The following is a 14,480-nucleotide window of genomic DNA, read 5'->3' on the forward strand; positions in this document are numbered from 1 at the left end:
AGAAAAGCTCCTGAGATAGAGGTAGAAAGATGGTTTAGAAAGAAGAGAAATTCTAAGCTTACTTTAAGTCAAAATTCTGAGAGAGAGAGAGAGAGAGAGAGAGAGAGAGAGAGAGAAAAGAAGAAGAAACAGAAGAAGAAGAAGAAGAAGAAGAAGAAGAAGAAGAATAGAAGGAGGAGGAGGGCAAGGAAGAAGAAGAAACGGGTATTTATGTTTACACTCGAGGAATGATGAGTAGACATTTTGGCAACAGTGGACACTCGGTTAAAAAGTGCAGTAACATTAAAAAGGTAGATACAGGCCATGCTGTGCAAGACTTTGACCTTTGTCCCACACATGAGAGACACAAATGGGAGCTTGAGAGCAGGGTGATGGCATATCTAAAGTAGTAAGTGGGGGAGATTAAAAGAGGGTTTTTGATGTAGGAGCCTAGGTACCATATAAGAATAAAGACCCAACTAGGATACTGACTAGAGAAGAAAAAGGATGTCAGTGGGAGCCATTAGAGAGATTCGGCAGTATCCTGTACCTGGGTTTTGCGATTTCTCCTTCATCTCTACCCAAAATGTACATGTTCTTTGACCTGTTTACTTGGGCCTGTTCTCTGCTCTTTACTAAAAATTTATGATGATATCAAGTCAGCATACTTCTGTCAGGGCAAACTGATTGCCTTTTAATAAGGGCTTATGAAATATATATATATATATTTTAATCCAAAAGAGTAATATAAACAGCAGAACTGCAAGTGTTGAGGCAAGCCTGGAGGAGATTTTGAATTTAGATCACTGGGCCTGTTTGCTTTGGTGCAGTAGATTCTGGCATGGAAATCTTTTTTATGTGAAAAAATGGTACAACATAAGGGGACTAGCACAACTCTCAGAAAGATGACAAATGACAGTAGAAAATACTAATACGTAGAAACAATGCATAATGTATTTTCCCCTTTTCTTTGTTTTGATAAAACTAAAATGTTGGAAAGAATACATTTTAGGAAGAATTTAATTAAATAAAAAACTTATGAAAGACTAAATAAAATATCCACGAAATAAAAGATTGTTGAACAAGAAAGAATAGCAAATACACAAAATAACTTTCCATTATGTTGCAGAGTGAACAGGCTGAAAATAAAAATGCATGGCCGTATGGAAAAAGAAATGTAAGCCTTTTTCTTTTTATTTCTGTTTTGTAATGTATTTTTTATTTTTTTAATGTTTACTTATTTTTGAGAGAGAGAGAGAGAGAGAGAGAGAGAGAGCTTAGAGAGGGAGGGGCAGAGAGAGAGGGAGGCACAGAATCTGAAGCAGTCTCCAGGCTTGAGCTGTCAGCACAGAGCCGGATGCAGGGCTTGAACTCGTGAACGATGAGATCATGACCTGAGTGAAAGTCTGATGCTTAACCGACTGAGCCACCCAGGAGCCCCAGAAATGTAAGGCTTTGATTAAGCGAAACACAAGATACATAATAGATATCTCATGCTTGAACACCTCCAAGCACCCTCTGGAGGCATGATAAACTTTGTTTGAACTTAACCAATTTGCCTTTTAAAATACACTCATTTACATATCATTCAAAATGTATATATGTATGCAAATGATTGGGGAAAGAAACTACGGAGAAGCCGTTGTCCAATAACCTCATTTCACAGATGACAAAGTAGAGACCCTGGAAGGTCAAGAGACTTGACTGAACACAGGACTAGATAGGGAATAACACAGTAGTCCCGGCTTCACATGCAACCACTGCAATGTCTCTCCTTATATCCTGGTTTTTATTGTTGCTTTTGATGATAGTGTCTTGACCTTAACTCTTTAACATTCAAAGCAAAGCTCTATGTTTTGTTTTCTTCCAGAAAGCCTTTCCTGACTAACAGTCATGATAATGGACCCCAGGGATGTTTGCATCAAAATCTCTAGAATCAGAGCACCTGGGTGGCTCAGTTCCCTTGAGCAACCGACTTTGGCTCAGGTCATGATCTTGTGGCTTGTGAGTTGAGGGCCCTACGTCGGGCTCGCTGCTTTCAGCCTGCTTCAGATGCTCTGTAGCAGATCTGAAACTCTTGTTTCTCCCCAACTTGTGCTCTCCCCAAAATAAATAAATATTAAAAAAAAAATCTCCAGAATCTGTGAATATGTTACCTTACGTGGCAAAAGGCATTTTGAAGATGCGATGCAATCAAGGGTCTTGAGATAAGATTATCCTGAGTTATCCTGAGTGGGCCCCAAATAATCATCGAGTCCTTTAAATGTTGAAGATGAGACCAAAGAAGGAGCGTCAGAACAATACAGCACAGGAAAGACCTGGCCAGCCATTGTTGTCTTTCAAGATGGAAGGGGGTCATCTTGAAAGGAATGGAAAGGAACGTGAGAAGCTGCAAGATGCTGGAAGAGGAAAGGTGATGGATGATCCCTTCAACCTACGGAAGGAACAGAGCCTTACTAACACCTTGATTTTACCCCCAATAAATCCCATTTTGAACTTCTGACTTCAGGAATATAAGATAATACATGTGTGTTATTTTAAGCCACCAAATCTGTGGTAATTTGTTACAGCAGCAATAGGAAACTAATACAGTGACTGTTCTAGCTTTCAGATCATTTATTCCAACATAAGCTTTTCATTGTCTGTTATCATTAGTTTTTAATTTAAATATCTTTCCACAAATAAGTAACGGGCTCTTTAAAGCTGATGCCCCATAATAGAGACTTGGACACTTTGCTATTTCTAAAATTAGCAATTTGTACCCTCGGGAAAGTTACTCAACCTTTTACAGTTTTAATTTTCTAACTGTCAAATGGTTATTACAAAACCTTATCTTGAGGAATTTTGTGAGGATTAGCTATAATGAATTCATTCCAAGTTAAACTCTATGACTGGCAAAATGAAAATATTTAAACACATCCTTTAATGTAAAATTAATTGCACTAATAATGCACATATTTTTAAACGAATAAATTAACAAAAATCATGCTAAATGATTTATGAAACATAATAAATCCTAAGTAGCTATAAATAACATAGCATTAGTCTTCAGTATGACCATTATTTTTCTTCTATGTATTCCCTGTAAACTTTATTACGGTTTTATTCTACAGACCCATCCCTGGGGTGGGAGTGAATTTTGGAACAGAGGTGGAAATTATAATGGGCTGTGAATGGGAGAGAGTGTGTTACATATATCTCAACATTTATAGGAGCTACATTTTGGCAGTTATTTCCTATATCACTATTCCGTTAGTCTTTAACAATTGCGGCCATATGTTGCTACTAATTTTTACATGTAAATATCCTAATAGATGTGACATATGTATAGATGGTATGCTATGTATGCTAATATATGTATAGAAAGAGTTTTAGGTTGGTGATTAACACTGGGTTTGAATCTGACTCTTAATTACTAAGTAGATAAACCAAGGTCCTTTAATTAACATATGAATTAAAATGAGGATTTTTACTGAATATGCAGCATCGATGAGATGCTGTATACGAAAGCATCTCTTTAGTACAACCTGTTACCCAGAATGTTCCCATAAATATTATTTTATTTTCTCTTCGAAGATGGACATCATGCTTTTGATTCCTTAAGTGTCTCTCCTTATGATAAGCTAAGAAGCTCCAAATAAAAATTTGTTGCAACTGAGAATTGTGATCTATCTAATTAAGATAATAAAATAAATCAGAGAAATCACCATGGAATGTATATTTAATAGTAGCAAGGAGATAGTGGAACGCCTACATTTTGTGGACTTATTTTGTCAACAGTCAATTATTATATATTAGGGGTCAGATATACTTTGGAATTCTGACATATTGTACCTTTTCTCAGAATGTGCTCCAACACAGGGAATTTACATATGGTCTGGAAATACGGTGTTTAGAAAATCTGCTTTTTCATTTAATCTTTAAAATAAAATTATATGTAATAAAAATTTGTTAAAATGTAGCTTAAAATGAAGACACAGAGAGATTAAGGCATTTAATTTTAATATTTATTTATTTTTGAGAGACAGAGTGAGCGAGAGGAGGGGAGGGGCAAAGAGAGAGGGAGACACAGAATCCAAAGCAGGCTCCAGGCTCTGAGCTGTCAGCAGAGTCCAAAGCGGGGCTTGAACTTGTGAATCATGAGATCACGACCTGAGCCAAAGTCAGATGTTTAACCGACTGAGGCACCCAGGTGCCCCAGAGGCAATTAACTTTAAAACATTGTCTAAGGTTGCTTTACAAACAGTTTCTACGTCTAGTTCCTTTTCAACCTAAACTAATCTTGCTAGGTTAAAACCAAGGCCCTTTTCTTTCACTTCCAGGTTGAAAAATCTCTAATGACTTCCCATTATCTGGACAGTTGAACCCAAACTTCTCTGCTTAGCACTTGGATCCCTACACATTTATACCCCCAATTCATTTTCTGGCCATCTTTACTACTTAGCTAGCCTGTGGTCTAAGCAGCAGTCAAGTGACATCTTCTCTTTCCTTAATTCAGACACTTTCTGCCTGAATTGTCTGCCCAAATGCCAGACATTTGGGTTTTTGTTTTTAAGTTTTATTAATTTATTTTGAAAGAGAGAGAGAGAGCATGAGCAGGGGAGGAGCAGAGAGAGAGGGAGAGAGAAAATCCCAAGCAGACTCCTCACTGCCAGCACAGAGCCCGATGTGGGGCTCAAACTCATGATCTGTGAGATCATGACCTGAGCCGAAGCCAAGAGTTGGTTGCTTAACCATCCGAGCCATAGAGCAGGTGCCCTCTCCCTCTATGACATTTGTAATGGAGTTCTCCCCAGTTTCAGTTTAACCTCTCTTTTCCCCTGAGAATCAATGTGTTCGTTAAGATTACAAATTCCATGTCTTCCCTGAAGTCTCTCAATTCCTATGAGATGACATTCACACCTCAGTTGCAGTTCCATAAAATCCATATATCTGTCTTGTAGACATTATATCTTGCCTTGTATTCTAGGTGTTAGTGATTTTATCTCACCACCCCCCACCTCACTGGATGTTCGCCACAAATGACTGAGGTGAAGAACTCATTATTGTGTCTCATTGTGTCTCATCATTGTGACACCGTATAGAACCTTGCTCAGAATTGTAATCCAATAATTCATTTAATGGTATAATAAATCTTTTTGAGGGTCCACTATATGATAAAGGAGAAAGTAGATGTTAGAACACAGAGATTAATACAGTGTTTGCTGCTCTGGCAGGATCTCTCTCATCAGGCCAGAACATTCATCCTTCATCACTGCAGTGAAGGCTACCAAGGACTCCCAGCTACTGTCTCCTCTGGAGAAATTCCCTGGCTTGAACAGGAATGCCTAGCCTAACAGGCAATGACTGACTGACCCAGATGCCGGTGACTCAAAATGAGTCGAGTTCTGTGGTATGATTCATGCCCTGGAGCCCGCGGTGGGTTCAGCCTGCAGGATGACTCCCCACTCAGAAGACATCCTTACTTAGCTCTTTTTCCTGTCCTCTCCTATTTCCTTCACATCCTTTATTCTGAGGGTGTTTCCTTAATAAACCATGTATATCTGCATTCCTACTCAGGCTCTCAGATGACCCAAACTGAAACAAAGTTGCACTAGTGTTATTCCAATAACCAAGAAACCAAAACCACCCATGTCCATCAATGGATGAATGAGTAAAGAAGATATATAGAAGATATACACAATGGGATATTATTCAGCCACGAGAAAGAAGGAAGTCCTACTGTTTGCCCCAAGTTGGGTGAACCCTGAGGGCATGATGCTAAGTGAGATAAGCCAGACAGAGAAACATAGATATTATATGGTATCATTTATATATGGGATCTAAAAGAGACAAACTTGGGGGAAACAGAGTAGAGTGATTGTTCCAAAGAGTTGAGGGATGAAGGAAATGGGGAGAAAATGGCGAAAGGCTACAAACTTTGAGTTATAAGAGTATCAGGTTCCGGGATTTAATGTAGAGCATGGTTATTATAGCTGATAATACTATATTATGTCCTTAAAATTGCTAAGAGAATAAATCTTAAATATTTTAACCACAAATAGAAATGATAATCATGTGACAGGATGAAGGTGCTACTAACACTATGGTGTTAATCATTTTGTAATATATAAATATAAATTGAGTAAACATACTGTACCCCTTAAACTTACACAATGTTTATGCCAGTTATGTTACCATAAAGATTTGATAGCTTTTTTCCAGAAAAGATTGCACCTTCCTTTAGCAGGCCATATGCCAGTAAAAGATACAGCCGTGCAGAATTATTCATATCTCCAAACGAGGAGCTCCCATGAACTCGTTTATGTGGTTGCACCAGAATAGAGCAACCACGTGTCTATATACACGGGGGTGTCACAGAAGGCTTCACTGAACAGTGACTTTAAGGATAGCCTTGAAGAAGTTCCAAGAGTATGACAGGTAAAGCAATGGGAAAGGAAATAAGTGCCCTGAATGGGGAACACTTGGCTTCTGATACGAGTTGACTCATTTTATTTGTTGGTCTCCTATGCGGAAATTTCTCTCTAGGTAACAGTTCTCTCAACAGTCAATTTTGCTGCAATAGTGAGTTTTCTCTCAGACACTAGATTTTTAAAAACTCGGGCCAGGAAATAATCGATTTCCTCTTGCAACTGTTTCCCCAAGGCCCATCTCCCACCATTCAGCATGGCAGAAACAGAATGTTTAGGACTTGGGAGCATTGACCTTTGTATCTTCAGGTCCAAGTGCTCTTCCTGGTACATAAATAGTTGATCAATAAATGAGTAATAGGGAATGAAGCTGAAAATATAAGTCAGAGCCAGATCGAAGGACTATGTGTTTGAGGCCATAAGGGATGAATTGATCCTACGAGCACCCTGAAGTTTGTAGGCAGTTTTGTCTTCCTGTGAATGATGGACTGCAGACAGGGAAATCTTGTGCTAAAGAAACTAACTAATAATAATTACCTACTTCCCTTGACTATTTCTATGTGCCAGAAACTATACAAAGTGCTTTATGGAGATGTTATTGAATCTTCTTAGCAACACCATGACATAAACACTGGTTTTCTTCCTCATTTTACAGGAAACCACTAGAAGGGTTTAGAATAGGGATGTAGTTGATACATTCTGATTCGTGAGCATATTTCTGCCTACTGCATGGAGAATAGCTCACAGGAGGCAAGAGTGAAAGCAAGAACATCCATAAGGAGGCCTTTGCAACAGATCAGGGGAGAGATGATGTTGGCTTGGGCTACCGTTATAGTGGTGAGAATGACTAGATTCCAGATATACAGTATTTTGAACTTAGAGTCAACAGAGTTGCTGGTGTTTTGGGCAGCAGGTGTGAGAATGAGAAAGGGATGATACCACTGGTTTGTTTATTTATTTATTTTTTTTCCCCCTGAGCCATGAGGTGAATAGTACTGCCATTTACTGAGCTAGCGATGACTGAATGAGAAGCAGATTTGCTGGGAGTGGAGATTGAAAGTTCTATTTTTAACATGTGAATTTTGAGATGCCTTTTAGATTCAAATGGAGATGATGAATAGGCAGTTGGATATCCGGGTATGACATTCAGAAGAGAGGGAAGGCAGGAGATATACATTTGAGAGTTAACATAAGGTGGGTATTTAAAGATATGGCTCTAGATGGGACCACTTAGGGAGTGAGTGTCGAGAAGGAAGAAGAAAGTAATGAAGGCTGAGTGCTGTGACATTCCAACATTGAAATGTCAGGAAGAGAAGACACCAGATATTGACGCTGTGAAGGAATGATCGCAGGTGAGCGTGTGTAGTCCTAGAAACATTTTGAAAAGAAAAAAAAAAAAGGACCAATTCTTTTCACAAAATTAAGTAAGATATTTGTACATATAATCATATACATTCCCTCTTTCTTCAGGACACTGTTTCAGACATGGGTAATTTTACAGCAGGATATCTTTATTTTTTTTAAGTTTATTCATTTTTGAGACAGAGAGTGTGAGGTAGGGGTAGAGAGAAAGAGAGAAGGAGAGACAGAATCTCAGCACAGAGTCCAACATGGGGCTTGAGCTCACAAACCGTGAAATCATGATCTGAGCCAAAATCAATAGTCAGATGCTTAACCGACTAAGCCACCCAGGTGCCCCAGGATATCTTTAAATAGAACATGCCCGGAACTTTGGCTCTCTCTTTAAATAGATACAAATTTGGTGTTGTAACCTAGTTTCTGGTGAGCAGAACGCACCCTGAAAAATTCTAAGCAGCACCAAAGAAGTTCATTGTGTCAATAGGAATGATGAAAGGATCCAATAATACACTTCTACATGTGAGGTTACTCAGATAAATATTTCCACAGGATAAGAGTGAGCAAAATAATGCTTTACATAAACACTCACCTTTACTGACAAAACCTTACATAGGACTCTCATGAATTTGGCTAGATAAAATCGATTTCTTTGTTGTAGGTGACAGGCAATCCAGAATCGAGAAGTGAAGCACATACCTGAGACTTGAGTCGTATGACCCAAAGCAAGGATGGTCTATTTTGAACAACGCCAGCTGCTGAGGAAGTCCAGATTTCCTCAGCTACACTGAGGCAGATTAGTCCAGAGGTAGAGAGAGAGTTTTCTGGTCTTCCCTCAAGAAGAATGAGATTCTAAAACATAGCTTATTTTTTTATGATTCTTTGGAGAAAGCCCACCCAAATGGAGACAGAGCAGAAAAAAAAAAAAAAAAAAAAAAAAGAGATGTGCATGAACTTGTCTTTGCTGGAAAGAGCAGCTCTTTTCCCCTTACAACTCTGTATCCAGGGTTCTTTTTCCTCCCCAACTGGACACTAAAGCATCTCTCCTCCTTGTACAACATAGGTAAGCTGTGGAGAATGGAGAAGGGGATATGTTAGAATAATCATGTATACATTTCTTTCGCCCATATCTAGCCTTCCACCCAGGGCTTAGTGTGTGAGTATGATACACATTATACTGTTGATACATATATACGGTTGTGTACCCAGTGTACAACACTCGGCAGGGTTTGTAATTTTCCCGGGGTGTGCTCTGCTCAGTGAATAGCAAGCCAGCAGCTTTAGGAGGCTCACCTCCCCACGTTTCTGAGTGTGTATCCTATTAACTTTCATTCCTATGCCTTGAAGTAAGGATTGAGGGAAGGGGATTTAAGAACACTCACTATTATCCATTCCTCCCCTTTCTTGTTTTCTCCTCTTTCTCCTCCAACTATACCGTAAGGGCTTTCTAATTCTCTGCTCTAATTATGAAACACACTTGCTTCATAGCCTCCTTCTTCCCTGCTCTATAGACTTCCTATCTCCAGAATGATCCATTTTCTCCTTACTGTAAATCTCATGGCTTGGCTTAATAATAATAAGCCTACAAGATAGAAAAACATTTCATTAATGAAATATATATATATCTATATATATCACATGATTTTTTAAAATATGGTTTTGTTTTCTACCTTTTTTAAAAGGTAAAATTTTAAAGAGGGAAAAGGAACCTGTCTGGGCCTCAACTTTTTCATCTATAAAATGAAAGAATTAGAATAGATGATTTCTAAGTTATTTTTTTTAAATTTTTTTTTCAACGTTTATTTATTTTTGGGACAGAGAGAGACAGAGCATGAACGGGGGAGGGGCAGAGAGACAGGGAGACACAGAATCGGAAACAGGCTCCAGGCTCTGAGCCATCAGCCCAGAGCCTGATGCGGGGCTCGAACTCACGGACCGCGAGATCGTGACCTGGCTGAAGTCGGACGCTTAACCGACTGCGCCACCTAGGCGCCCCTCTAAGTTATTTTTTAAATCAAAATTTCATAAATCAATTTCATCATCTGAGTGAAAAGAGAAAGTAAATGTAGTCTAGTGAATATACTAGAAAGGATGAAATTAGACCTAGTATTTTAAGCAAAACAAAGGTCATTGAAGTATTCATTGTTAAGTCATAAATATTTGTACGTAACTGTGAGAAATTAACAATCTGCCCTCAAGAGTTAAAGAGAGATTGATGGAGCACTTTATACAATTTTAATAGCAAATTTGGGGGAACAAAAAAAATCTGCTAAACTGTATCTCAGAGCCCTGCAGAATTTACTTACTATACAAGTTTCCAGTCTAATGTGGTTGCCTTTCTTAGAGCAGGAAATAAGTATCCTTACTTTTCCGCTGTTTTACGGTATTATTCTTTTCCCATCTGTACACCTATGGGACTATTCACAATGCTTGCACCCTCCCATTATGTCTTCATAAATCAACTGAATTTCAGTGAAAAATCATCAAAGACTGCATTATTTTTGCCAATTGTTAAGCTATCTATGTTTCAAAGCACAAAGAAATGGACACGAGGGCAAAGTAACCAGAAACGAATAATGAAATAAATGAATAAAACTGAGCTTGGCTAATCTTTAACATAGGCTACACATCAGTGAACTAATGTTTTACCACAGCATAGGTGCCTTTTTCAGAAAAGCATAGTCTTAACTATCATCAGTTAAATTGAGATGCATTGACCCCTGTCGGAGAGGAAATACTTTTCTTAGTGAAGGACATCAGGATAGATGCCACAGAATAAGAGGGTCCAAGGATAAGCAAAGAAAGAACTTTTTAAGGGAAAGGCAGCAGGTATAAAAAGTCCCCTCACTTACTTTACAAGTTGCCATGAGAACTCTCATGGTATTGTTGACTGGGGCACCTCTGGGCCCTACCAGGGTCTTCAGAGCAGCTCTGCATTTCTGTTGAGTGAAAAGGGATTAGGCTGTATTTAAAGGATCCTAAATCACCTTGAAGTATTTACTCTGAATCTGGGCAGTCTCTTGTTCCATATGCTTTCAAACGAGAAGGTGAAGGAGCGGAGGGCAGCTTCTAAGAACATTGCTTTATTTTAAATATAAATGATCTTTTCCCCTTTTGGAAGCATGCTTTAAAAATACTAAGAGGAGTCTGATCCCCTGATCCTAAGTCTACCACATAGCTAATGCAGATCTGAGTTAAGCTCCAACCTCATCTAAGTGCAAACATTTATAAGAAAAGTTTGGGGTATTAAAAAAACACTGAAAAAAACACCCCACCTTGTGATCTGAAATGCTGGAAGGAGTCCAATATCCCTCTATGGCCATTATGACCCAATGTGCTGTCTGCTCTCCAGGGATAATTCCTGCTCTCGAAATGTGACTTCAAGCTGTTGAAAACTTCACCATATCAAACACGAAGAATTCTTAGAAATGAAGGTAGAAAATAATGAAAAAAAATTTAAAAAGAGGACATTTACTTTTCCCCTTTCTCACTAGCTGATAGAATCCTATTATCACAAATCAACACTCAGATGAGGTTTTCACCGTTCTTCACATAGATAGGATTAGCTACTTTATTTGTGCTCGATACTTGTAACTCAGTGTTTATGACTATAATAGGATGTTCCTCAATGCACTGTAACTATTTGGATACATACCACCGTTTGTAAGCCTATCTGTGCATGTGCTCAATATTTATGACTATTGAAATGATTTGTGTCTGCAGGGTGTTTTCCACCAGATTGTGATTTGCTGAGCCACAAGCAAGAGGCGGTGTAGCATTATTCATTTTGGTATCTTCATGCACATGTTTAAACAGATGATTCTGTGACGGGATTTGCAATACCCTTTTCTCAATACTATTTTTAATACTATTTATTTGTTGAAAAAAAGTTATTGGTGTCCAGATTTTCAACAGAATGAAGTCTGCTATTCAAGCATTCAAGATATCCAAAGTTATTCTAGAGTCAGAGGTGTGGTTCTAGTGGTCTCGTTTACTGGTTTAGAAACAATGTGATCCTACCTAGACACTTTCCCCAAAATAAACACTATGCTGTGGCAAGAATGGCTTTCTCTGTGTCCCGAAACACAACATGTCTGAACTCAAGTTCTAATAACCAGCTGGAGTAGCCTCGCCATTTTAATTACATAGAGCTTAGTATTGAAAGAGCACACTTCGATTCTTTATCACAGTTGTTCAGTTAGGATCATTTCTTCCCATAGATGATAAATTTCTGTAAGTCTTTGCTAATAACCTGTATTTCAATGTTAACTCCTTCAGACTAAATGGGACCAAAAAAAGTCATTAATTAAATAGCGCATTGTGTTGGGAACAAGAGATATTTGACATCTGAATAAATTACAATTTTTCTTCTTGTTTTTTTGAAGTTTATTTATTTTGAGAGAGAGAGAGGGAGGGGGAGAGAGAGAGAGAGAGAGAGCAAGCAGGGGAGGGCCAGAAAGAGAGGGAGGGAGGGAGAGAGGGAGAGAATCTCAAGCAGGCTCCACACTGTCAGCATGGAGCCCGACACAGAACTCGATCCCACAAACCAACCGTGAGATCATGACCTGAGCCAAAATCAAGAGTCAGACATTTAATTGACTGAGCCACCCAAGCACCCTCAATTTTCCTTCTTAATAGATGTGTGCGTAACAATAAACAAGTTACTTAATATAAGATACAATCTCATTATCTGTAAAATGATGATAGTAATACCTACCTTGAGGAGCTGCAGGAAAATAAGATAATACACGTAACAACACTGCATTTAATATGTACTTAATAAATGCTAAATCTTACTATCATCACACACTTGTTATATTCAATCCCTCCTTTGATCTTCAAAGACATAAGAATTGCATGCATGTTTTTTGAAAGAGAAAACAGTAAATTCAAGACCCAGAAGAAAACATTTCTTCCAAAAGTAATTCTCTGCAAAATAAAAATTTAGAAAAATTGTACTCTTTTTGAAATAAGAATTGAAATATATAAGAAGAGAATTAGTTGATATAAGAAGGCAATTAGAAAGTTAGGATAGTAAGGATATTATGAATTCAGTAGCAGAATTGAAATTAATATTGCAAGAAGCAAAAGTAGAAATGACACCAGTGATGATCAAATTACTGAATTAAACATTCAGTACAAAATAAGAACCAATTTCAAGTTAAAAAAAAAAGGAAAATGCAATCTTAAAACATGTGCAAGAAATTTATGACAATACGAATTTTATTCATTTACATTTTTGAAAAAATTGTACAAAGTGGAAAGAAATTTCAGAACCTAGAGAAGAGATTCTTTCTCTTACTAGAAAGGAAGATTCTAAAATTGACGAAGAAGAATAAGCCAATGTGAACAGTAAAGACAAAAACATTAGGAAATTATTTTGGCCAGTGTTTTGTGAATGCATTTATGAGATAAATAAGAAAAAGTGATCATGACAGGAAAATAATCTTCAGACAAAACTGTGAAGGCAGTTTCCAAAAAAAGAAACTTAATAAATAGATATTTATAAAATATCCATTTGTAAAAATATTTGTAAAAATAGTAACATTTGCTATTTAATTTATCTTTATTTTTTTTTTCCAAATTAACGCATATTAAGAATGATAACACCTAGTGTTGGCGAGAGGTACAACAGCCATTCTGGTACACATTTTGTGGAAGGGAAAATTAAAATGTTTTCAGAGTACTACTTGGAAAGTTATCAGAAGATCCTAAAAAGTAGCTTCCCTTTAACTGAGGAGGTTTTTTTTCCCAGTCTTATTGTAAGGATAAAATTGTGCAAATATATAGCATGAAGGTAATCGTCACAGGATGATTGACAGTAATGGAAAATCGGGAACAAATGGTTAACAAATAGAGCTTAGCTTCTTTAACCATCATAATGATGAAAAGAAGCAAGCACTATGCAGTGTTTACTATATGGCACCTTTCAAGGTTTTATACATGCATTATTACATTTCATCCTTGCGATGTAACCACACATTGTGTTATAATTTTATCTTGTCTGCCATTTTGCAGATAAGGTTTTACAAAAAACTACACAGGACACACTGTCAGTAGAGGGTAACGAGACAATTCAGGCATTCTGACATCAGAACTTTGGTCCTTTCTATTTTATGCATGGTCTTTCCTGTATTGGAATATTTTGCAGGCTTTAAGCCTCCAGACTGTATTTAATTATTGATATGGAAACTTGATTATAAAATACTGTGTGTTTATCTTCATAACTCTATGTAAAGCAATGTTGTATTAGTCCATTTGGGCTGCTGTAACAAAAGCACCACAGTCTGGGTGACTTACGAACAACAAAAGTTAGTTTCTCACGGCTCTGGAGGCTGGGAAGTCCACCGTCAAGGCCACCGAGATGCTGCAGATCCGGTGCCTGGTGAGGGCCGGCTTCCTTCTGAGGGTCTTGTCGCTGTGCCCTCGAGCGGTACAAGGGCTGAGGGACCCTCTGAGGTCGCTTTTATAAAGGCGCTGATCCCGAGGCTCTGCTTTTGTGACCCAATCACCTCCCGTCGCTGCCACCTCCCACTATTATGACACAGAGGATGAGGGAGCAGTGTGTGACTTCGGGGAAGCGACAAAGTCTAGTCCGTAGCCTATGCCTGTATCTGTGTATTTGTAATCCTACACGCAGACATACACATATTTGCATCTAGGAAGAAATGAAGAAACTCTAACCCGAAATATTAGCAAGAATGTCCCTGCGTGGTGGGATTCGTGATGATTTCT

General features: G+C 38.1%; 1 long non-coding RNA gene across 2 annotated transcripts; it reads right to left on the reverse strand.

Moving 5' to 3' along the window:
* Positions 1 to 8,445: 8,445 nt before the first annotated feature.
* On the reverse strand, positions 8,446 to 14,245 carry LOC147584816 (uncharacterized). Of its 2 annotated transcripts, XR_015255983.1 has the most exons (5): positions 14,046 to 14,245; positions 11,021 to 11,166; positions 10,598 to 10,684; positions 9,128 to 9,327; positions 8,446 to 8,813 (listed from the first exon to the last, which is right to left on the reverse strand). It is a non-coding gene; the product is annotated as an uncharacterized LOC147584816 (long non-coding RNA). The 2 variants fall into 2 exon arrangements; XR_015255984.1 differs by lacking the exon at positions 9,128 to 9,327.
* Positions 14,246 to 14,480: the final 235 nt, after the last annotated feature.

This window comes from Puma concolor, chromosome A1, assembly GCF_028749965.1.
Source record: "Puma concolor isolate L17-30 chromosome A1, mPumCon1.1.hap2, whole genome shotgun sequence".
Taxonomy (NCBI): Eukaryota; Metazoa; Chordata; class Mammalia; order Carnivora; family Felidae; genus Puma; species Puma concolor.